A 26734-nucleotide genomic window follows, 5' to 3' on the forward strand; every position below is an offset into this window, starting at 1 on the left:
TGTGCCTTCTAAAGGTGAGTTCTCATCAATGGGCGTGTCCGTGGCATGGCGTCCAAAATCGATGATTCTCCCAACATATTTGCCTCACCTACTTCAAAACAGTCTCAGAACAGCCTTAAGACATTGATGATGCTATGTCTTGTGAGTTTTCGGATAACAGCGTGTCCTTGCCGTGGTGTCAAAGTTTGATGCTTAGCCATGACACAGGAAGTTGTTGTAACTTCGCTGTACCCTGAACACATCTACAGGTCAACATTCTGGAATCAGGTAGTGTGCCTTCAAAGATGCAGCCGCTGCGCACTGAATCACCAAGATGCACAAAACTTTTGTGGTACATGTATCATCCCAAGACGCACAAAAAAGCCTCTCGGAGCCATACCTGAAATCAGACAGGAAGTCAGCCATTTTGCTCCTGTGAGAAGGGTATATGCTGCTCTCTGTATATCTTATGTAACTTGTGTTGCAATATTTAGTTTTTGAGGCTTAGATAAGAGGAAGTTGTGACACAAACACATACCGTACATTGTAATTCAATCATCAACACCGCATCACACCGACACACAGACACACCACTCTGGGTACAGTTACCTCTATAAATTGTCAGGCTGCGTAGGAAGAGACTCCTCTGCTTATTGCTTCAGAGTAGACTCTGAGTTGGTGTGAGGAGTCTCCAGATATATATCTGCAATTGCTTTTGGTTTGGTAATAAAGGTCTCAAAACTCGTCTCATCTGATCTCTTCTCATCAACGGACCCGGTGAAGTCGGCGTACTGCAATACTCCTCCTAGGGAATTAATCGGATCAACTTAAATGTTCTGCTGTGCATTCTAAAGGCATTGACGATGAAAAGTTGTGCTATCTGTGAGTTTTCGTTCACTTAACGTAATAGCGCCACCCACTGGTAACAGGAAGTAAGCCGTTTCTGACAAAACGTGGACGCCTCACACCTCGACGCGCTACACGTGCGAGGGACCGCCTCATGCTTACATTGCATTTTTATGCATCACCGTAATGATGTGACATTATGCATTTTAGACCAGAAACCATCATGTCATGCTTCTATAAATGGAACACAGACAGGCTTGAACTCCTATTGTGGGTTTGGACAGAGTAGCAGGAGAGGTACAAAAATGGGAAGTCCATTCATCAGGTGGCACGAGACATGACGATCAACAGGATGACTTTAAAGCGATACATGACATGAAACAACTAGGAGACATGGCTGCAATGTTTCACTATCTAAGTGCAATTGAATGTTGAGACTTGGCATTTGAGTTTGCACGATGAAATGACATTGATGTCCCTGACCCCCATGTGGCTCAACTTATCCTCTCACTTGGGTCAAACTTACCCCTCATATGGGGCAAGTTGAGCCAAGAGTCCATTTTTTTTGTAGTTTATTTTAGATCCAAATTGATTATTGCCAGGGATTCACCACATCCTAAAATATATGTACATATTTTAGTTGGAGACATTACTGTCATGTCCTCACTTTAAAGACACCTGAAGTAAAAACTGGCTCAACTTACCCCGCTCTCCCCTAAGCATCGAAATACTCAAAAGCGCTTTTCCATGTTTATATGGTGCATTTTGCGCATTACGCCATTGATGCTCTCGGTATTTACTGTATACATCACCTGTTGAAATTATAGTCTAAGAGGGAAAGTATTGAAAAATCAAGCTTTTTTTCAGCCAGTTAATGTTGGTCCGTTGAAAATTTATTTATTATTTATTTACAACATATTAAGTAGGTTGTACTGTTTAGCACTCAATAAAGGCATGCGTTCTAGGAACCCCAAGGCAAAAATAAGCTGCTGGGTTCCTATGAATCCCTGTTCCTTGCCCCTGTGGGTATTTTGTATGGTATTCCTATGCTGGAATACTCAGTAGCCCCAGGTTTACTGAGTGGTAATTTGACTAGACCACTAAATTTCAATTCACATCCAGCAATGGTGCATATTCCCAAACAAATGTTTCTTTTTAATAGAGATCAAAATGAGTGTGGCATTTCTTTCCTGAAATAAAGAAACAAGAAATCCCATACTGCTAAACCCAAGCCATGTTAACCAAACCCTTATCATTCCTGTTTGAAACAACTCACATTACTGTTGCTGACCATCCCTCAAACGTAATCCCTCTTGACCCATCCACAGCTGGTTAGCAGCCCGTCGCCAGCGACCTTTCACCCCTCATTCAGCATAGCTGCCATCTCCAACAATTATCGACAATTGGTCAGTTATTTTCTTAGTCCACTGAAATTACCAAGTCGTCAAAGTAAGCAGGCGATAAAATGTAAACGCTTCCATTTGCAGATCAGAGCGCAGAGAGGTGTGCGCCCTCACACATGTGGGTGAACAGCCTCATACGTGCACATTCACATACACTCTTAGAAATACTCCTAATGTGTCCACTACATTGTGATCGCAGGTTTTTCAAATTGCTGTCATATCAAAATAGTTTGAAATTGCAAACAAGTTATATGAATGTTAAAGAAACTGCATTTGTGGATGAACATCTGACCTTGCTGGTAAATTCTATCCAAAAGTAGTGGAGGGTTTTGAGTATGTGAACTTCCCCACTACTGAAGCTGACTGGAGCCCAATTAAATCCCTATACACACTTTCCATCATCAGATCCAGATTTATTACCCTTTCCAAACAATACAGATCCCGAATACAAGAATGATTTAGTGCTGCTATGAAACTATGATTCCTGTGAATGAGGGAAAAAGTGAGATGGACAGAATGGAAGAATCTATAATAGAGACCTTAATGGTGGGTATTCGGTGACTTGTGTTTGAAAGCTGTGATTACAGGAGTGGTGAAACAACAGCACTTACAGGAAGCTGCTGTCTCTCATCCAGGGCTGGATTGCAGGATCAACTGAGACCGATGTCAGCCTTCAGCAGTGAGTGAAGCTCTGTGCGCAGAGTAAGGTGCCGCAACACTCAGGGTTCCCACTAGGTTTATGATAACCAAAATGATTTCACTTCAACTTCCTGAGTCATTTGAATGTCCTCTCACCTTTGCTGTCATTAAGTAACGTAAAGTCTTCTTCTGTGGAGACCCCCTCTATGAATCTCTTTGAATGGTTGAAATTAATGCCTAGTGCAGACTACACGACTTTCAACGTCTGCAGATCGCTGTGCTGTTAAGACTACATGACTTGCTGTCTTGTAACAGGAGACTTCAAGTCATTATGGTGTTCACACTACGTGACTGATCGGCAACAGGGGGTCACACGCTACACGAGCTGACAATGACTCTGTCACCTGACGACTGAACCTGGTCTCCAAACCACGTTTGTCATGAAAAAAACACCTGTCGTTGATGCATCGTTGAGTAGTTCAAACATGGGGATTGGCGAGCACCAATCCATCAATCCAGCCTGTTTTTTTTAACTTTTGAAATATTAACTTTTAGTCCCTGCATCTGCATTTTAGTCCAGAATCTTCATCTGGCATTATGTTATAAAGGCTAAACAAGAAATTTCATAATTTATGTATATGTGATCGAGTTTTCAATTATGTGTACTGCCAATGGCCTCAACTATGCATTTGCTTAGTCTTACTTCCCTGGAGTACAGTGCAGTATGCATGTTATGTCTGATGTCATAAATTAAAGTAACAAAATTATACTTTTTACATGTAATAATAAATGAAGAATGTATATATTTTGGAATAAATGATTATTGATTAGTTTCCTTTCTGTGATTCCAAAGGGGAACACACACTATTGGCATTTGACACATGTCAAAACACCTGCCACCATACACCAACGGTGCCTTGACACGGCTCACCCCAGTTTAGTTTTCAAAATCCTAGCACATCACGGAGCGTCTCTCCTGTCGGCTGGCTGACAGCGATGTCGGGCAGGCCTTGCCTCAAGCTTCCCTCCGTTCCCATTTACCGTCTCTACTTCCATCAGTTAGTTTTGTCATCCAGCCAGACTATGTTTGTAAAGTTTACATCCTGCCTTGCTGTAGCTCTTTCTTCGCTATGTGTACAATGATGCAGCAGTGATTCGACCGGTATGATGCGAGTCGTCTTGGGTGTTCTGGACTGATGACACGAGTCAAGTGCAAAAGGCTGGGAACTTTTCTGCTTTATTTGTCACCCCACTCACCGTCCATCTGACGGAACACTTACCGTACACTTTTTCACTTGTGCTTTATATGCATGCGACCTGAAGTGTTGTTGTTTTTTTAATTTTTTTTGGTGTGCTGTAACTTGTGTGACATTTGTTTCTTTCTCAGCAGCGTTATGCTGTCAATTTCTGACATAATGATTCAGCAGAACTCTGGAAACACTGGTTTATTTACTCATTTGCTTGTGTGTGTGTGTGTTTGTGCGTTAGAGAGAGTGCCCTGTTAGTGCGAGACTGGTCTGTGTTTATGTTGGGATGGAACTGCTCGTGGCGCCATTTTGTTATTTACGCAACAACCTGCATTGCGTCATGTTTTTGTTTTTGCTGACAAGGCACGGCGGGTGACGCACAGGAAAAACAGGCCTACGTGCCTCTGCTCCACTTATTTTCCTCAGTGTCTTCTTTAGGCACCAAACATGTTCGGCGGACTCGAAAGCAAAGCCAGAGGATCTGAGTTGTTTTTCCATGAAGGGCCAGTGGAGACTAATCCAGTTGGAGTGATGTCACCATCACAGTTCTTACCTTTTTTCAGTGTCAGCCTCTGCAAATATAGTAATTTTCTGAGTGATTGACATATCCATGATGTAAGCAGCACCTCTTACATTTGCTTGCATAGGATAGAGGAGTATCTGCCAAGATGGTGTCATTTGTTTACAAAGCTCATTCCTAATACATACTGTATGTTTTAATGCTGCACAAAAACCCCTGCTTTACATTTTCCATCAAACTGCTCTCACAACATAAAGTTCAGATGAGCAGACTGACATTAAAGTGATAATTTAAGCCACATTGGCGCCTACTTGCCTTGTTTTCTTCCGTCTCATCAGAAAGAGTTCATCTTCAACCCTCGATTTTGGGCAAGAAATGTGGAATAATGTTCAGGAAACAAAACACGCATCCCACCATTCATTTGGCCTCCGTTGCCATGGTGATGTTGCAGTCCGGTGGATGCGCACGCACAGTTGCGCCCAGTGTCGCTGACTCACGCCAGGGCCGTGGTCCATGAGCCAGGCGCCAATCAAATACAACTTGTGTGCCACTGAAACCGCTGAGTCCATGCCACCCTGGCCTTTTTGTGCAGCTGTCACGGCTTGGCAGGAAAAAAAACGAGAGGAAGAAAAAAGAAATAAAGAAAAGAAAGAAATCTCTAGCTCGCTCAGGCAAGTGACAGGTCTCAGACATTTGGCGAAGAAACCAGAGAAGGCAAAAAAAAAAAAAAAACTCAATAAAAAGAATGAAAAAAACACCCAAAAGGACAGAATTTTCATTGCTGTTCTTGTCAATAAATCAGATCTCTGTGATTGAGGTTTGGAGGAGTTTTGTTTTGTCCCTCCTTCTCCTGCCTGAGAACAAATGAGAGGTAATGCAAAGAAACACACGGTCTAAACAAGGTCTGAAGGCAGAGGAAATCAGTACGCAGGAATAACACAGGGCTTTCTCTGGCACTCACAAATCAAACCACATAAAATTGTCCCAGGGCTTACAGTAGGAGATGTTTGACATGAGCGCTCCCCGCCCAAACACACGCGCTCACGGATACGTGCACACACGTTCATGCGTACGCGCACGCTGATGCAGAGATTGTGAGCTTGTCTCGCCTCAATAACAGTAGAGTCAAACAAATTGCTAAGGTCTGTGCAAACAAGAACAATGTGTGGTAGGATTTGTTCAACCACTTGCTTTCTCTCTCTCACACACACACCCACACACACACACAAACACACACATAATGTAGTCCCTCCCTCTTCTTCTTCAGTTACCTTTATTTATTCCAAATAAAGTAAACCAGCCAACATCATGTACGAGGTTTGTATTAACACTAAACATGGAATATTACGTTTTGTGTTGTTTTTTTTACATTTCCCAATCCAAATGTATAAATCTTGTGACCACGGAGCAAAGCGTTTCATCAAGCTTTATTTAGATGTGTCACATTTAAACCTGCCGAGGAGTGCTGGTCTACCCTGATTACCAAAAATAAACAGTGGGGAAGAAATAGTCTGACTCATTCATCATTGCATCATATTGACTGGCGTTTGATATTCAGAGGTTTGTGGATGTAAGTGAGAATGTCAAGGATTTTCCTCTGCATTACTCAGCACCTGCACTGTAGGTCCATGGCTGTGATGTATGTTCGAGTGGTATCAAACATTCACATTCTTGTTGCTTATCGATAGCCAGGTAAAAGTTGTATATCTTCAGAGAGAATCTGCTTAGCTGCACATTACAGGTATAGCGAGCTCAAAGTATTATAACCTCCTACATCTTTAGCCTGCATTGCTTTATTTCATGAACTCTTTCAGATTGGAGCAGTTATTTGCTTCACTGGCATCAGGGAGTTATTGCTCTGCCCTTGCACTCTTCAGTGCTTGTTGTTTGTTCACACAACCACTTGTTAACCTGATGAGAAACTTTTGGGAGATTCACCAAAGAGAAGCGTCTTTAAATCCTTCAGTGATGCTGCCTGTGAGAAAACACAAAACAATCTCCGTCCTTCATATGACTAAACTTTTCAACTCGCCGCTGTTTTTTGGCAGTGATCCTCTTGCGCACCAGATGCCAAATATACATGTGGATCTTAAAATGTCCTGGCATTTCTGAACAAAGCCGTAAGGTACATTAACATAAACAACACCTAGGTCTGAATGATAGAAAGCCATCACTTAACAGCTTAACGAAGCCCAGCAATGTTACATATTCAATGTCTGAAAAGGGGTATGAAAAATTGCTGAAGTTGTTGCTGTGTTTAAAGGAAATTCAAACAATTTTCCAGGTTTTCCAGGTTTTGCATTCCCAGTATTTACAGCTATTAGATGTTGGCAGATTGCAGCTGTAATGACTGTTTGAGAAATGGTACTATTTGTCAACATGTGCATAGTTTCTTATCAAAGAACATCCACAGACAGACACGGATCATGTACACTCCACGACATGGGTCACCAGCGGACCATGTGAACAGATAGGCACGATTAGTGCAACACACCAATCACAGATTGGGACATAAATGCACAGCACTTATATTTCACTTCTAGTTAATCTATGTGGCTTGATCTAAGAAAGGAAAGTCTGGATTATGCGGCCATTGTTGTTTTGTGTTGTTATATGTTCATCTCTTTCTTTGAAGAAGCATTTTTTAATTAAGGCCTAAACACAAACAGATCATCCACTGACCTCAAGCTATTCCATGGTTTACACGAGACATGCACATAATTTTACAGATGACCTTCGGGTTAACCTCTACAGTCACACTCCCTGTAAGGAGCTCCGAATCTAAGCTAGATTCAGTTAAATGCTTTGATGTAAATGCTCAACACAAAGGCTGCAGCCACACGCAGCATGGAGACTGAAAGTGTATGATTTATTTCCTCAACCATAACAGATACTGTATGTTATCTTTAAGGCATGATCTGGATGACAGACCTTTCTTTACCACGGGTGGGCGGATTAATTAATTAGCATCATTAGACTCCTGACAGTGAAATGAGCCTCATTAAAGAGAATTACATGTAACACACACCGGCCAGTGCAGGCGCGGGGGTTGGGGGATTTATGGGTTTTCTGAGGAAGGGGGGCGGGGGATAAAAGGCAGAAAGAGAAGTAAAGCACAAGTGCAAAATACAATGCATCGCTGGCATGTGATCCTGTGTGGACTGAACTGGATCATTGTTGTGATTCAAACAATAGAAGCAACTGGGCTGATTTAACAAGCCTGTCTCGTAATAGCTGCTGGCCTAGTGATGTGACTCCCCATGGGGGTTTTGCCCCCTCTTGTGGAGCTCAGTTAAACTGTTTCATTCAACAAGTTGGAGTTTGTCCAGGAGTGTTTCCACTGTCAAAATGCAGTCTTGTCTTGAGCAGTGCCTCATGTTTTACTGCACATTCAAAGAGAAGTGAAAGTTCCTCCTTAGTGAGTGAATCATTGAGTTATTGCTAAACATCACTCTTGTCAACACTTACTCACCAAAGATCACCACTCCTGTATTTGTCTTTCCATCCTCTGCAACCCGGACACAAATAAATAAGTTCTGAGAGAGCACGTCGCATATGTTAGCTTCATCTCTGTATTTACCTTTGGTCCAATGCCAGCATAGCCCCATAGCCTGCCACTGTACTACGGCCACTCTCCGGTGTAGAGAGTAAAGGCTTGGCAATAGGGCAAAAAGTGGAAAACAGATTAAGGGACTGGAGAGGAGACCAGTGTGAATTACAAACAAGAGAGCACAGGTGCCTTATGAGGCTGAGAGAGAGAGAGAGAGAAACACTAAAAGGCAAAATAACTGTTGATACAGAATAGACAGGAAAACAATCTGTTGCGACATGGCATCTCCATAAATCAACAAGCAAAGGAAATTAAAACACTTCTGGGAAAAGGTTGGCAAAGACCTAAAGCAAAAAAAAACGTAAAATACAGTCTGTATTGCATGCTGCACTGAGACAGAGTTTACCCACAAACAGATGGCTTCAGCTTCATAATGATTTCATTCACTGGAGAAGCTACAACCCCGACCCCTCATGAGGAGATAGGGGCAAGAAAAGTTAGTGCTAAACTTTTCTCTTACTACATGCTTAACAGCTAGCACTTGTTCACATCAGAAACTGACCATAATCCACTTGTGTTCTTTAAAGTGACGGGCAGTCAACAAGCTCGTTGACCCTGAAATCCACCGAAACCCTTATCACCTAGAAAGATTTTTATTTCTACTACAGAGGTTTAGTTCTGTCTGACAAGTAGAAAATGAATGAGCAGTTGATGTCAGCCGTCCACAGCTTTTCAGTGTTTTTTTCTGTTAAAGGTACCCTTTGGGGGTTTTTTTGCCATTAGCGTAGCAATGTTTTTCAGAGAGTGCTGTTTTGTTTGTAAGGATAGTTGGCGGCACTTACACACAAAGAAGTGTCGCAATGTGCTAACAAAGGCAATGAGGAAGATGACTGCTAGCAAGTAAACAAACAATGTTTGTCAGACCTGGGGAATACACATAATGCAAAAAAAAAATGAATGTACACATAACTTGTGTTTGTTTGTTTTAAAAATGTAATATACTTTATGTGACTTGAATTTAGTCCACGTCAAAGTCCACTACATAGATGAAATAGTGGAATGCTAAATTTGGTAAGAACAGCACACACCATCACCAAGTTTTGTGTGGAATGAATACAAGGTGAGGGTAGAATGTATTTTCCCTCAAGTGCAATGTAACATCTGTTTTTGGGATTTTTTGCATGAACTCTTAATCCAGCCAAAAAACACACTTTTTTCTATTTAATATTAAAATTAAATGAACTGCTGAACTGCATCAAACCCTAATCCTAAATGAAAAAAAAAGCCCACCCTACCCGACTTCACCACGAATATAGTCAACATCAAGGCTCACAATCATCCTTCATCATTCGCCCAAATTCTACAAGTCATTTGGCTGCGGGGAACAGTGGAACACACTCCGTCACACATGCACACTTGGAGGGGCGTTGTAATGTGCAGAGGGCCTTAATTGCGTCTGATAATTGGTGGCTGTTTTAAGAAACTGTGGCCAGCTATCAGTCACCTAAATGGGTCCTAGTCTCCCGCTCTCACGTATGAGCAGAGCTAAGGGAGAACAGGGCCGTGTGTTTTTAAGGTTCTCAGGCGCGCTGTTAGCGTCTCGCAGCTTTCACCTAGCCAGCTTCCCTGGTGGTCGGCCAAGAGCAATGGCACGGCCCCTCGGGGAAGCAGATGACTCGGTACGAGAGTGTGTTTCTGTGCACTGACTACATTCATTTTGCTCTAAACACACTTGAACCTCAATTCAGTTAGAGCTGGACTTGAGTAGGCACTTTATTTCTGAGTGCTTTTGTGGAAGTGGGAAGTAACGGCCACCACCATTACCTCTACTCCCAACAGGGTCTGATTGATAGTAGTTTTTAAAGGCTGACACAAGTATAAGTATTCAGTTGATAAATAAACTGCGCCAAAGCTCACACAAATATATCTTCACCATAATGCCAGACATATGACATATTGTAATGTTAATAAAAGGCTGAGCCACAACAAACATACTGGACTAACTCCTATTACTCTTTCTTGCTTGAAATTCAAACACAAATTTTCGTAGCATATGAACATTATTTCCTACATCATGGCGATTTCTCCCTAACTATTCATTATTTGCTGAGCAGCGGCTGCTGTGGCCACGCATGATAATTACTGCATAATTTCCATGTTTTTTTGGTGGGGGGGCGTTTTTCCTCATGCAAATCAAGGGTCTAAGTACAGAGGGTGTCGTATGCTGCACAGTTTGTAAAGCCCCTTGAGGCAAAATTGTGATTTCTGATATTGGGCTATAAAAATAAAATTGACTTGACTTGACAAGGGCGCAGTGAATTTCCCTACATTTCAGTCGCTTTTTGCCATCACTATTAGCAGTGGCAGCTGGTGAAAAATATTTTAGGTGGGGGCTGTGCCATATCCAGTAACCGTCTCAATACAATCTAATACAAACTGCAGGATACCAGTGCATTGTGAAATAGTCAGAAATTATTTAACACTAAAATTAAAATGTTTCTTACACAAAAACATAAACAGTGTGCATAAACATAAAAAGTGGCAAGGAAAAGAAAATACTCAAGTAATGTACAAATACCTCTAATTTATACTTCAGTGCAGTAGGCCTACTTAAGTTACTGTCCGCCACTGGAAGTAACAACACTTCAGAGCTGCATATAAACTATACAGCTTACCTCTGAAGCCAACCGTTCTCCTTGTCAATGCACCTAATGGCAATGAGGGGAAATGTCAGTTGTCTCGTCTGCCTGAATTGCAAGATATTCGTCATTTTTTACTTCATCCAGAATGTTTTCTTTTAGAACTGGCAGCATGCAGTCCCAAAGTTTGTTTTGCATAGTCTTTGTGGTGCTTTTAAAACTGTAATAGCTGTCTTAAAGTGCTCCTCCAACACACTGTCCAGCGAGGCAACAAGATCTACTGAAAACGGCAGAGTTGTCAAAGGATTCTGACTTATTGTGGCTGCTCAAGGCCGGCTCAAAGGCCCCGCAGAATTTAACACAGTCAACTTTCTTTGATAAAACGTGCCCATTCTTATCCACCTCTTTGTTGTGTTTCCTCACCCCAATCCTGTGGCCTTCGTCCAGCTGTGTAGCGATGTTACCTGTGCCTAGTATGGCTAGCTTCACCGTATTATCCATATGTGCCCATTTATATTTCTTAATCTTCTCAGATAAATGAGTGATTTTGATGTCAGGTTGATATGGGCCATGCTCTTTGACATATAGTTTCTCCACCAAAGTTCTCCTCTCACATGGATTTGAAGAAGAGATCTTACTGAATTTGTGGGCGGCTGAAAGCCTGTGTCTTGAGTTCTGCATTCATCATTGTCTACAACGCCAGGTGTCCCTCTACCACCGACTGACTCTTTTTAGGGCAATAAATTTATTGGCCTTCAGGCATCAGATTCGAGGACACTGATTGGCTAAATTTATGTTGCTATGGGCATAGCCATCTTTCTAGTGCCCCAGAAGAGATCAGTTTAAAAGTTTTATTGTTTATTTTAAACATTTTTATTTTAAAAAGAATAATCAAAACACGTTTCACCACCAGGGAGGGCGGCGCCGTAGTGCCCTCTATTGGCCAGCCGCCACTGACTATTAGGTGGCCTGATACCTGGGACCAACAGCAGATTGGAACGACTGCATCACTCATCTGGAGCACTCATTGACTATGATGTAGCCCTGAGTGTATTGAATAGAAGATAGCATAGTTTTACTACCTAGATATTAAATGTTTCTTTTATTTGAGAAAAAAAACATGTGGAGTATTGTGTTGGTATGGGCAGAGCAATGAAGATGTGCTTGCTTTGTGTCTTTAATCTGAATTTGTAATGGACAATTACCACGGCCATGTAGTTTTTACAGTGCGGCCATTATAACCTGACGCGCCACTATTACTCATACGCTCATGGCAAGGCTGTTTGCTGCAGAGTGTGCAGAGTATGAGTATAACGATCATAGTTTTCAGTGTCCTGCCACCTTACCAGCAGAAAGATGGTTGTGTAACACTATTGCATCATCTTCTCAAATGGGGCTGCTTAAGACAAACACGTAGGGGATGGTAGTCAAAGACATGAAAGAGTGTGGAAATACTCACTCTAACCCTATTCCCTGCCAATAAAATACAATCTCACCTACAACAGAAAAGCCCGAGTGGAAATCATCATTTCAATTGCCCTTCACAGTTGCTTCTCTTGGCTGCCAGTGTGTCCCTGTATGTCTACCTTGTAAGTGTGACTTTCATTGACCGACAGTGGCACTGGGAGACAAGGTCTGCCGCCACATGTGGAACATCACAGTCACCGTACGGCAGTCAGCCGTGGAGCCGGAGAGTCGCTGTCTTCTGCTCCCACAGGCATCAAACCAGGAGCGGATAACTGGGATCTCACTGTAAAGGCCATGACTTCATGTTCTGCTCACGTCCTCCTCCTCCTCCTCCTCCTCCTCCTCCTCCTCCTCCTCCTCCTCATTCTGGTTCTCATTGACTACATGTCCTATGACAACATCGCTCTTTCTCTCTCTAGCTTACGTGCAGAGAGAAGGTCGGCTTCTGGCCACACTCCAGTTAATGTCTTATTTGGTTGTAGTTATTTACATGTGCTGTTGATACCCTGGGGATTGAATCTATCCTTGTTGTCAAAAATAAATAAACAGCAAAAAAGTTTTAAAAAAGCAGCAGCTGTAAACTGAGCAGGAGGTTACCACAGGCGAAGGGCATAATGATGCTGAAAGTAAGCAGTGCTTCTTTGCCAGGTTGTTTGTTAACAGTAATTTATTTGGCTCATATTACCAATACTAAAGGAAAATGAAGACATTTGGATACCAGAGCAACACAGTTAAACGTGCAATATCTCACGTAACAGGGTTTAACCCAAAAACAGGTTGGGAGGAAATGGCTCCTACCTCCTCCTTTCACTTTGTCTGTCTCATTCTTCCTCTCTGTCTCAGGCCCTGTAATCCCAACTCCCCTCTCTTTTTCTGGTTGTCTCACTTTTCCCCCATCTTCCCCCTCTCTCCCTCAGTGGAGCAGGTGACACAGTGTAAGGCAGGTTATCCAAGGAGCTCGGGTCCAAAGTGACGGCATTAGTCATCTGAAGGCAAACAAACTGCAACTAATCTGAGGACTGTTTACCAGTAAATGTCACCGCAGCGGAAACGTAAATGTGAGTGTGTGAGTGTGTGTGTCATAGCCATGGTGAGGAACACCTCCACCCTCCCCACCTCTCTCCCTACAACTCCCTGCAGTTCCACTTGTTTGGGTAATTTCAAAATGAATCGCGACACCTCAGGAGTTTTTAATGACCTAAACAAATAATCAACATGGCGACTGAGATGGCGTCTCATTTCCTCGCCAACACCCCCCCCCCCCACCCGCCTTAACTCCACCCGCCCTAATATGTAAATGGCAATTAATTGGAGGACCCAAGTTCTGCTTTTTTTAAAATATATTTTGAGTGAAAACACAGGTGAAGTCGTGAGCGCGAGGCTAGCAGAGGTTGAGCCTCTCCTGGGCACGGAGCCAGAGCCACGATGCTGACTGACTAAATGATGCCGTCGTCAGTCTGCTCAGAGAATAATTCACCTCATTACACGCCAGGCGAGGCAGGTAGACACAGGAATTCTTTCCAGTGAGCAACTTAGGAAAATAAAACATAAAAAAAACTTCTTGTAGCCCTAACAGTGGCTCCTTCTGGAATCCATAGTCTGATGTCTGCTTTGGTCAGGTACCAGCCAAACCGCTTCACCTAAAAAGCTTGCACCTGCTCATTGCAAGATAATTCAAGAATATGATACACCTCTGCATAGAACCAATACAACACATAATAACGCACATACACCCTCACTCCATCTCCAGTCCGCCATATTTTACCTTTCTTATTTACCTTCTCTGCCTCTCTCCCCAAAGATTTATAATGTGGCAGATACAGTTTAGTATGTGAGTATTGAGCTGTGCAAACCACGTCATGACAACTCACGCACTGCCACACGCTAAAGCAGCATTCTCTCTCTCTCTCTCCCTCTATCTCGGACACACACACACGTGATGCTGACCAATCAGAGTTCAGAGGGGGCTCTTGTAGTAATGTAGAGAGGCCCTTTGTGCCACACAAGGCTGGGGGAAGTGCTCAAGTGTGTGTGTGTGTGTGTGTGTGTGTGTGTGTGTGTGTGTGTGTGTGTGTGTGTGTGTGTGTGTGTGTGTGGTATATAGTACCTCATGTTTGCCATGTGTGTTTCAGTGCGAGTGTGCATGTGTGTCTGTGCATTTGCATGTGGTGGTGTTGGTTAGTAAAGTGGGGCTGACATTGGCATCTTTGTCTTCTCCTCTTCTTCTTCTTCTTCTCCTTTTTAATTATTTTCTGTTCAGGTACTCACCCTGAAAGAAAACAATATAATCACGTCAATAGAGGCAGATTGTTTTTCCAACACTTGTATTTCAAACAGTAAAAGAAAACCACCCCTCACTTACCTAGTTACTTCTTTAAAAGATTTTATTATCTCAAAGCACAACAAGAGCAAAAGCTGAAATAATTAATTGATTTATCAATCAGTTCAGTGACAGAGAATTTCTCTGTAAACTATTTTGATAATCAGTTGTGGATTAAGAGGTTTACGGCATTATTTTAAGCAAAAACACCAAACATTTTTATATGTCTAATGCAATAGTAAAATCTATTAAAATGTAAATCTGAAAGTATTACTTGCAGCCTTAACAAGAACATTACATATGTGTAAATATTAACTTTCATAGAAGCAATACATTTTGCATGCATAAAGAGCAGCTAGAGTCAGATACGATTGGCATTAAAAACTGCCTTCTTTGAAATCTATGAAACTTTGCATCAAACACAAAAAACACATTCCCTGCATTGATAATTCAACACAGACGCAGGATAAAAACACGAAGCGGTAAACTAATCTATGACATCACTGAAGACCTGCTGTTGATGATGATGATGTCATTGCCTAAACTGACATGCATGGCATAAATATGTGTGAGTGTGTGGTTGTGTGTGTGTATGTGTGTGTGTGTGTGTGTATATGTGTGCGTGTGGTCTCAACTAGTTTGAGGTAAGTATATGACTGAGGTGGGAAGAAGGTACACAACATGGAAAACTTTTCTAGTTTTAGAACATCGTAAATTCATCACACATACTGTGCATCTGTCCTGTCAGTTCTATTTTCTGCAGATATATATTATCGCAGATATACAGACGCTGTAGAAGAGTTGCAGAAAAAGTGTATGTTTAGATGATAGGATACAATATGGAATTTCAATATCCTCTGGCATGATCTCAGAAAAAGTGTGAAAGATTCTAGTACGATAAAAGTTGAGTTTGCCTGGATCTGTCATAGACTATAAAGCATATCCTTCTCTCATACATCTCTCCCATCACGCCCGTACAAGAAAACTACTGTAAAATCCATATGGAAGCACTATTCCGCAGCAAAGCACCCCATAAACTTTCCATCATATCACACAACCCATACTGCATCCCAGAGTATCCCCTCTGAGATGAAATCAATAGCTGTCTGGATTGATAAAAGACACCTAATTTAATTTATAAATTTGATCAGTCAATGTAATAAAATAGTAGGTTTTGCTTGTAGCACGTTGAAACTTAATCGCGTTTTATGCTCTTGTGCCTTCTTTCAAATCATCTGTGTTTGGGTTTCAACCTCCGAGCACTCCGCTGATCTCCAGAAAAATGGAGAGGGGGTTCCTGCACAAGAAACTTGACCCGGTCCACCACTGGTCTCCAATACACACACACACGTTCAATTTAGCAAGCGGGCCTGCTCTTATAGCTTTGACAGGGCTTTTAATAGCTTGATTAAAAGCTAATTAATCCCTAATTTCTTGACAAAATGGATACAGTTGATATGAATCACCCTTGGGTTGACATGTTTGGTGCAACAGCCACGGTCACAACGGGGTAAGCGATAAATATGTGGCTTAGTCAGTCAAGCAGACCGAGTCAGGATCAAGCTGTGCCCCAGTGGACTTGTGTTCTGCAGGGTGTGTGTTACATAGACCCCTCGGTGTCTGTATAGGCTGCTGACCTGTTAGTGGACCTCTCTTCTGCCGCCTGCTAGCATATAGCACCAGGGTGCTGTGGGGTTGACACACACACCCTCCAGCTCACTAACACAAAAATGTGTGGCCCCTCGCTCACACAGAACATCTTGTTAAAGTTTATGGGCAGTTTTAGATGGAAAGAGATATCAGCATGGATTTTGTTTGGTCTGCTCTTGATTGGGAACCCCCTGCCTCTACCTGCATATACAGTATGATCCAGTGGCACTGTAGAACATGCATTTTATTCATTTAAAAGAACAAGTTTGACATGTTGAGAAACCTTATAGGCTTTCTTGCCAAGATCCATACATCTTAATGTCTGCATTTTAAATATGTAGCTACAGCCAACAGCCGATTAGGTTAGCTTAGCAAAAGAAAAAAATGAATAAAAAACTTAAAAACTCTAAAAAGAAATGGATGCAGGGGTAAATAGTGGGCCTGGCTCTCTCTAAAGCCACTAAACAAAAATACAATATACCCTGGTGTATATGGTGGGTGTATACCATGTGTATGTATATCTGGATGTAAATAACTGTATATACTGTTTTATTTTATTTTATATGTATTAATATTTTAATATAGGCCTACACCTAATTATATGTTGTGTGTGTAGCATGAAGGAACAACAAATTTTTGTTTAGTTTAGCAGCCTTGTGCTGTATAATGACTAATATGGCTGTCCCTGACCAAGGATCTACATAGTTGAATCAGAATTGTGAAGCCCTGCCTGTAGTCGAATCATGTGTTTTTTGTGCACGGCGATTGCGAGTGGGGGGAGGGGTTACACACGGTCATATTTTATGACATCATCACACATAATATATAGCAAATATATATATATTTAGTTTTCTGGAACCTTTACTGATATAGGTGCTTTTGGTAAATCAAGTCATCAAATACACTGATTAAAGAAAAGAATGTATGTAAATCCAATATTTTCCTAAAGTAGATCAGCTTATTGGGTTAGTCCTACAACACTGCCCACAATGGCTAAATACTGCCATAGATATTGAGGGTTTTGCTATCTAGGTACAAGCATTATGGTGAAATCTACCATTTGATGAATCTTTATATTGTCTCATGGTGTATATCGTCAAAATGCCCAATCTTACTAACAGCATAAGTTAAGTTATAAGATGACTTGGATGGATAATGTATTGTTAATATACTGTTTAGGTCGCTGAGTCCTGGTTTGAGAAGATACTCATTTACCAGCACAAAATAGAAATGCATTGACTTCAGCAAATGGCAGATTTGCTACATTACATTTGTCAATTACTCATTCTGTTCTGTTTTATAGATGTTGTCCCTCCATAGGTTTTTTTTTCAATTAATGATTCCCTATCTAATTGCAGCCACATGGCACATATCAAGGCCACTAAGACCTTAAAAAAAACAAGCAACACCCATTGGGAAACTGTATACATATTGGTTCAGTGCGGTGATGTCGGAGGAGGCGAGATGTGACTGGGAGAGGGGAGGGGGAAAATAACAGAGGAGCAGAAAAAGAGAGAGAGACGGGTGGCGTCGGAAAGAAGCGAGGCCTCACCAGTCCAGTGGAAGATTTCAATTAGTCATGGAAACGGGAGTGGCCCACCCTGCAGCAGTAGTGACAGACCTCACTTGTCCTCCTGACATACATTTGCAATCCACTTCTTTTTTGCACTACAGCTACAAGCTCTCTGCCTCTCTCCATCCTTACTCCCTCATTCTATATCCATCTATTTGACTCTCCTTTCGTTGATCCTTACCAGTTTTTATGTCCATATTCTTACTTCTTACTCTCTTGTTCTGCCTGTACCTTGTGTCTTCATAGGCTCTTGCCCTCTTTCTTTTCTGTCTCCTACCATTTTCTCTCAGTGACAGCTGAGCTTTTTGCATTTAATTTTTCTGCGCCACAGTGAGAGAACAGCCGGCATCGGGGGCCTTGTTCAAACAAACAGGAGGCCGTGTGGTTCGCCGAGGGTGGCGACAAGCCATAACAAACCACTGGCTCCTGGCCTTCGCAGGCACATGGCACACACGGCCCCGCTACGCCGAGCGGGGGACAAACGGGACCTGCCGTTCTGGTTTCCATGACAACCAGGCAGCAACATTAGCCGCGATGAGGTGCGGAGTGACGGGACAGATGGGAGCTGATGTATTGAACCACCTGGTCGAACTGTTTGACGTGTACATGATGGAATCAAGAGAGCAAAAAAAGGGAAGGGGGATGTCTATTTTAGTCTGAAAAATAACATGGAGGGCAAATATTAAACGGATGCAGAATGAACCCAGAAAAGAGACAAAAGATGAAGAAATTGTGTTATGATAGGCTGCTGGGAGAGGTGTGTGCGGTCTTAAATGGCCTCTAGCAATGATTATGGATGTGTCAAGACTGAGTGAAGTTAAATACATCACCTGTATGAACATAAAGCACTGTTACAAAGGCGGGGGGGGGGGGGGGGGGGGGGGGGGGGCAGAGCTGGACAAAGGGTCTTGAACATGCCATGCGTAAGAGCTGTTGTTCAACTTCTTTTTAGGGACCCAAACTTCTGAACAGCAGCGATGGCTCAGGAGGTAGTGCCAGAGGGTGAGATCAAATGTCCCGTGTATTATTTTAATGTTCATTTCTGTTTCTGATGAGGCAAACGTAGGTGGCATTGCTCTCAAAGTTAAATTATTTTAACTTGTTGACGTCCTCACTGACAGAATTTATTACCTAGCTCTCATACACAAGGAGAAATTGAATGTTTGTTTTTTAAATCCATTGGAATGCAGCATGGTCTCCATCAAAAAAGATGTATCAGCCACAGACCAGTTTTGTTTTGCCACCTCATTTATTTAGTGCATACACAAATTGAAATGTAATAACCACGATTCAAAGTTTTAGGGGAGTTGAGTATTGGAACAATTTTTTTGGCAAATTGCTAGGCTAATAACATCCTGTCTAGCTGTGTACTTATGCTGCATTTATGTCATAATGGAGTTGCTGTAATTTACAGTTCCTAACTAAATAGTGCTCACGCCAATGTAGTTTTATAACTATGACACTTTACTAAATTTATGACAATTTATATATATTTAAGTTGCAATATATCCAACTTAATAATACGAAGTGTCTAAAAGCTGTCTGACAGCGTGAGTGCTCCCCAAATCAGAACTAGTTTGGGCTAAAAACAGAGTAATATAGTTCGAAATGAAAACATAAAAACACCTTGATGTTCATGGAAAAGTCTTTTAATTGTATGACAAGAACCATGACTGGGGGAGAGGGAAAGACTTGACTGCAAGTAGAAGTTGAAATGTAACGAGATGTGTAAACAGTCCAAACAGTTTATGCCATGCATTTTGATAAGATCTCCCTGCTACAAATAAAAAACACATTAGCAGTTTGTTTCCACAAACCTCCCACAAAACTGCTACTCCCAGCTTGCACTTAGCATAGACTTTCCAAGTAAGTGGCCAGATCTGCAAAAAGATTACCCAAATGACCGAAACCTTTCTCTGCACCTCTTTGACCACCTCTACCCCCATCCAATGTTAATCCACCACTGGACTTGCAGCGCTGACTGAATGGCACCTAATGACCTCCCAAGTGATGTTTTTCTTCTTTCTTTCTTACTTTCTTTCTTTCATCCAAATGTAATGACTGAGAGTTTATTTTTGTCAGCTCCGTAAGTTATTTCTTTCTTTTCTCATTCCCTCCCTCGTCTTTTCCTTCAGAATCAATGTATTTAATCAAAGTAAAAGCAATATATGCATGTATACTGTACACTTTTGAGACATTTTTCTTCTTTCTTTTCATTCTTTGCCTGTTAATAGTTGTCACTCTCTAGCTTTCTCTGACCTTTACATTTTCTTCACTGGCTCTTTGCAATTGGTCATCATTTGGCCTCAGTCACTGGTGCAATCATTCCCTTAAACCTTACCACAAACCTTAAACTTTTACGCTGCATCCACTCTTATCTTTTCACCTTAGTTTTAACAGTGAACCGTGGGACCGGAATCCATAGTGAATCAGGCCAGTCGGAGATGGAGAAGCTAGATTATGCACATTTCTAAACTGATTACTCAAATCAAATTAAATAACCACTGGAGACCACAAACCTCAGGTCTTTAAAATGGAACGGGCTGTACTTGTTAGCTCTTTGTCTATGTAGAATTCCTATTTATTTACATATTTACTTTGGTTGGAAGCTTTTAGAGATTCCTGTATGCGTCTAATTAAATATTTCTTAAGCATACAATTCTAGGGTAAATATTCACACAGGTAAACACATCTTTCCATGGAAGCTGACCAGCATAACGTCAGTGCTTTACTGCAGCTTCACTAGGACAGTTCACTGTTCCCTAACCCCCTCTGCTGGACAGCAATTTTACAATGATAAGTTATTAACTGTTATTAGTCACGGCATTCCTTTTAAGCTTTGGATTTCTGACATGTTGAAGTGATAGTAAAAGCGAACTGGCTTTAAAAGAGTTTGGAAGGTAGTGTCTTTTTTAAGCCTTCCAAAAATCTAAGAGCAGAAGCATAGGGAATGGATTAAATAGTGTGTTTTTCTGCTCTAACATAAGCTACAAACGTTAGCATGTCTGCTATTACTTACATCATTAGTTTTGATAAACTACAGTAGTCTGTGAGGTTAGAGGTTATGTTTAAAAAGAAGTCCTGTTCTCAACCAGCGCATCCACTGTGTAGTTATTTCCCCACTGGATGCTGGTCCTGGAGCTTAAGCTTCAGTTGAAGCTAACGTTAGCAGTTCTGTCTTGCTCTGTATCGATTTTGGGAAAGTTTACCCTCCAGCAAGCCCGGACCAACCCCCAACAAGTCAGTCCTCACCCTAAAAATATTTTCTCTTGTAATGTTAAAAGTAAAGATACTGTTTGAAAATACAATGTTTGTAAGCTCCCAGCTGGTCAGGTCACAGGTTACCTCTAACCTCCCACCTCCTCATTACTTCTCATCCTTCTCTGAGCACACAGATGTCTTCTGTGGTAACTTAGGTGTTTTGAATCAGGCTTGTTTAGCACAAAAAAATTAGCAACAGATCATGGGGTGAGTGTGTTTTTTTTTCTTTTACTCCCACCCTTACAGTGAGCATTGCTTGGGTCGACACCGCTGATTGCACCCCAAGGCCCTGGGAACATTGGCGGCGTTGTATGGCGAGGGGAGACTCCAAGTCTGATAGATTAACATTAATATGGACTGGGGGAGAAGGCTGGGCATATTAAAGGTCATTTCCCTCCTTCACGGCTATCGAGGGAAAATGCAACGGGCCATTGACAGCAGGGCCACACACGCGTGAACGAATGCACCAGCTCACGCAGACACAAGTAAAAAGACACAAACAGGCACAGAGATGTAAAGACGTACATGGAAGCATGAAGGAGAGCGCAGGCGGAGAAGTAATGGCGAGCACACATGCATAAAAAAGACATATCCAGACATAGATATAAAAACACTCACTGTCATACACAAAATGTGGGCCTCCACATGAGATGGCATTACATAAATGTACTGCACTGGTAAACTCCACAGTGTCGACAGCCTATTAAAAAACCCAGTGAATTTATAACTCCCAATTTGGTGATTAAGGATTGTGAATTTGCTTGCTCTTAGCTTCAGGTTCTTGTCACACAGGGCCTGTTTTCTGTCTATAAATCTAACGGCCAAGAGTTTTCATCCCTCCCCACCCCCACACTTTTTATGGAGGTAATTGCTTCAGCCAATATAGGATTAAGACCGTTTCATGTATATTTTTCACTCCCTCTGGCTAAATATGTGAAAGCTGTGTCTCCCAGGTACTAACAGTACATTTCCATTTATCTTTGGTTCACTGGTAGAAACATCCATCAGGTTTGCTTTTCTTAAAACTGAATGCCAATAGAATTAGCTAAAAAGCGATTTTCCCCTAAAGACATTGCAGTGGTAGTATTATTTTTAGGGGTGGGGGAACAGTACTATAGTGAAAGTTGCTTTATCTCCTGCACTAGCTTTATTTATTCTTAAACATAACTAATGTCACTCTCTGTGTCGGGTTTTCTTAATATTCTCAGGCCTTGTGGCTCCTCTTCTGTAGCTGAGGTGTTTGAAAACTTATCCAGGTTTGGTAAAAATACATTTTGAACAAATGTATCAGTTTTAAACTTGAACAACCAGCATACCAAGGATACTTGCTATTATTTTGTATTTTATATTTTGTTATATTTTAGATGGATTCGCTGACTGACCTAAACTGACTGACAGAGGTCTAATGACTCTAATCCATCCTAGCTTGGATGTTCAAGTCTAAATCTTCTGGCGTCTGAATTTCACAGATCTTTCTCAGAATTCTCAGAGCAGCTTTATATTAGTCTTTTGAATATTAGAAAAAGCAAAAAAACACTATAAACTAATACTGATAAATGTTATGGATAAGCCAGAATTCTTATGTCAGAAGCTGGATGTTCTTCCTCCCAAGATGCAAATCCTCATGTCAACATTTAAAATGAATGTGTTCAAAGTGAAGCAAAGTAACTAAATATCTTCACACTAGAACTCTACTCAAGTACAATTTTGAAGTACCTGTGCTCTATTTCATGCTCATTTTTACATTTCAGTGGGAAATATTGCACTTTTTACTTCATTTACCGAAAAGCCATAACCATAATTATTTTGTAGATTAAGGCACATTAAGATTTAAGAACAGCCCCACCTCCACCAGCTGCAGCATTAAAATGCCTCCACAAATGAATGCATCAATACTAATTGCCTCTGCCAAGGTTATGTTTTAAGTGCTGTTTCTTTGTCTGTCAGCAGGATTACGGTAAACTACTGGCCCGATTTTCATGGAACTTGGTGTAGTGTGGGCCTAGGAAAGAACCCATTACAGTTTGAAGCAGATCCGAAACACAGGGCTGATACAAGCCTTACTGTTCACTTTCGTTAACAATGAATTTGTGGTTTTTGTTTTTGTGACACTGGCACCAGGAGAGGTTTTCTATTTCCAGGGAGACTGCTTACTCCTTATCTGTCTCTCAAACTCCCACTGGAAAGTAAACAAGCTGCTCATTCACGTCTGTTTAGCTTTCCAATCGCCCCTTACTTCAAGAGCAGAAGCAATAAATACATGGGCATATAAAATGTATGTATGTATGTAAACTACAGCAACTGTAAATGCGGCATTTCATAAACATGCTCTCCTGGCGTGTGTTTATCTGGACTTTTGCTTTCCTGTGTGGTTTCTGTCAGGTGATGTTTAGGTGGGCAGAACATGTCACATAAAGCACAGTCGGCTTGAGAAATCACGGAAGCCTCAGAGGTAGTGGTGGGTAACACATAAAACTGAATTTATCCGTCTTTTTATTTTCAGCATACAGAAATAATTTTATATTAACATAAATAATATTTAACTAATAGAAATTGGAAAGTATGAATAATTAGCGCAGAAAATGCAGCGTACCACTCCCTATGTAGTTATTTTTGATTTTGAACTTCTGGATTACGATCATCTGCTGAATTAAACTATTCACCCCTTCACAACATTTTCCACTCAGACTCAGAGTCCAAAATGTAGCTCTTGTCCACACATCCAAGAATCTGCATGCAGCGTTCAACGCCGTCTTAACCCTTTCCAACTTTACTTCAACTGCAAAATTTATTACCATGGAAAAGAATGCTAAATGTAGTTTGTTTTCCTTGCAGATATTCTGATCATCTCCCTTCCTTTTCTGCTCCTGTTCTTTTTGTGCTGCCACGGGTTCATTCTTTCTCTTCATTCAGCGTATGAATGATCTTCTTCATTTCCATGTCCTTAATTTTGGACACTGTGCTGAACCTATATAGTTTTTTCCCTTGATGTGCAGGCTCTTTGCTTGTTCCTTCTGTTCTTTGCACCTCTCCCCATTGCACCTGTTTTTGCCACATCTTCTGAATCCTCTTATGCTGCAGTACATATTCCTGACTACAATGTCTACACTAACTACGAGATGAGTGCTAAAAAAAAAAAAAAAGATAAATGCCAGATGTGAGCTCGTAAATGAAAGCACACAAAGTAACACCAAATTTATTAAAAGGAAAACATACATATTTATACTACTGTGTGTGTGTGTGTGTGTGTGTGTGTGTGTGTGTGTTCCTTCTCCTTGTGTGTAGTTATGGTGTGGAAACCAGTGGAGGACTATGGAAGTGAAGACCCCAGTATCTGGACACTCATCAAGGGCCTTAAAATGTTGTTCAAGCTTTTTAAAACACTGAAACAGATTTTCTGGGAAATTTGACACATTGAAAACAGCTTTTAAAACAGGGACACCGCTTTTTAAAACACTGATCACTCATCACAGTGATGAGTGAAAACACTCAGCACAGAAAACTCTACTGTGATCAGTGCATTGCGGCTTGTGGAATGTGTGACCCAGAGGATTCCTGAAAAAACTAGAGTCAGCCTCTAGCTTGAATGTACTTTATAGCTAAAAGCATGAATAAAGAGATAAGACTTTTGCTTGAAAAAGTATGAGGTAGGGCTTTACTGATTAGTTTGAATCTTTATTCATAATGTTGATATTCAGTTTCTAAATCACCATTCAAATCCTTTTCATACAATAAAAATATAGTGACCGGGTTACATCTCTGCCTCCGTCACTCTTCTCTACTTTCTGCCAGTGCCACGGATGCATAGCTGCAGGTCAGTGTGTCTGTTTGACCAAGGGCGGGGCCACACACATACATGACTAAGACATCCTCAAACTAGGGCAGTACCAAATGTCGTAGATTTGTATGAATGGATAGTAATCAAAAAGGGCAGCTGAGAAGGTGTCAGCTTCTTTATTTTTATGCTTAGATGCAGAAATTGCAAACACACAGAAACAACTGGTATAACATTTTGTTTGTGATTACACTGGCATACGAGGAAGTAACCAGGTAAAAAACACACACACACACATAGAGTGTGAGAAGTTTGCAAGTGATCCAAGTAAGCAAGCTTTCACTGCAGGATATTGAAAGCGCCAGTAGGGTGCAGGTTCAGGCTCTATGTCTCTGTGCAGAGGCATGTTTGTGTACTTTGGATAAGCCTTGCACTCACTCAGAGAGGAAATAAAAATCAACAAAACAAATGAGGAAAGGCTTAAGAGTTCTTATTGATTAAAATTAATTGCTAATGGCATCACAGGCAGAAATAACAAACAGGTTAGTAAAGACTTTATTAAATGACTCAGCTGGTTTTACAGGAATCAACACTGGGTACGAGTTGTATTATGAGGCAGGAGGAGGGAAACTATGTTAAAGTGTGTGCTGCATTTACACCTTTTGGATGTAAAGTAAAATGAATGAAAGGTTTTGTTGTCCTCATCACAGTCAATTCTAAATTTCATTGTTTTTTTTTACAGTTGAATTGCTTTTTTACCCCCTTAACCTGCACCTTGCTGTTTGTTTTCCACCTTCTCAGGACCGCACACCTCCACAATATTTTGGCTATGTGCAAATTCTTGTCTTGCCAAGGTACTTTGGAAGTTCATCTCTGTTTTTGTCAGTGATCTACAAATTAGTACCTCGTATGCAGTCCCATTCTCTCTTTCTCCACCATCACATTAACACGTTTATAGTCCTGGCTTGTAGATATATAGTGTTTTCTTTGGTTCTGCTCCCATCTAAGTCTTGCTTATTTAAAAGCCGCACAGTCTCATACATTACCTGTGGAGTTTGGGTCTTAACATTATGTCACCATGGGATTGGAGGGTTCTGCTCCTGCACTTAAAAGCCCCCTGATGACGGACAGAGACATAATCAAACGAGCTCGGAGGAAAACATGCCTGCCTTGCCGTGCGCGAGTACTGCGCAGTGCAAACACACACACGCATGGTATAGATGTATGTGTTTGAGGTTGACGATATGTTGAGCAATTTTGCACTTTGGCAGCCCCAAGTGGGAGTAAGAAGAAACTTTTCGTAACACTTTGAAAAGTAGAAATACAGCAAAAGAATGTGACAAACCAGGACACCTGTATTTCTTATTAATACAATGGTCCCAGCCTTTTTGGCTTGGAACCATTATAAAGACAGGCACTGTCTTCTTTTACAGGTTTATGTGTCTGAGTTGTGAGAAGATCAAAGTGATCTATTAGTATCTCAATTTTAAATAAACAATGAATAAAGTCAAAAAATACGTTGTTTAAATTAATTTTGAAGAAATATTCTCACTTATATTTTGTAATCATCTTGCAAAGTTTAATTTTTGCCCCCCCTGTTGGGAACCATGTGATCATTGGATCTGGGAGGCTGGTGAAAAGGCAGTGGAATACAATCCCAGATGACTATTGGTTCACTCATTTAAACATTTATTGAAATGGGACAGCTAATAACTTACCAAAGATACATCTTTGGGACATAACTATGTTCGTTACCATTCGTTGTTGTACTAACTAAACTTTGTCATTACACTGTACTTCATAGAAAATGCCCTCTTAGTATCACCAATCCATTGTCCTCCTTGATGATCCATTTTCTTCCTGCT

Source organism: Micropterus salmoides, unplaced genomic scaffold (assembly GCF_014851395.1).
Source record: "Micropterus salmoides isolate LMB-PRFRI ecotype aquatic unplaced genomic scaffold, ASM1485139v1 Ms_hic_scaffold_21, whole genome shotgun sequence".
Lineage (NCBI taxonomy): Eukaryota > Metazoa > Chordata > Actinopteri > Centrarchiformes > Centrarchidae > Micropterus > Micropterus salmoides.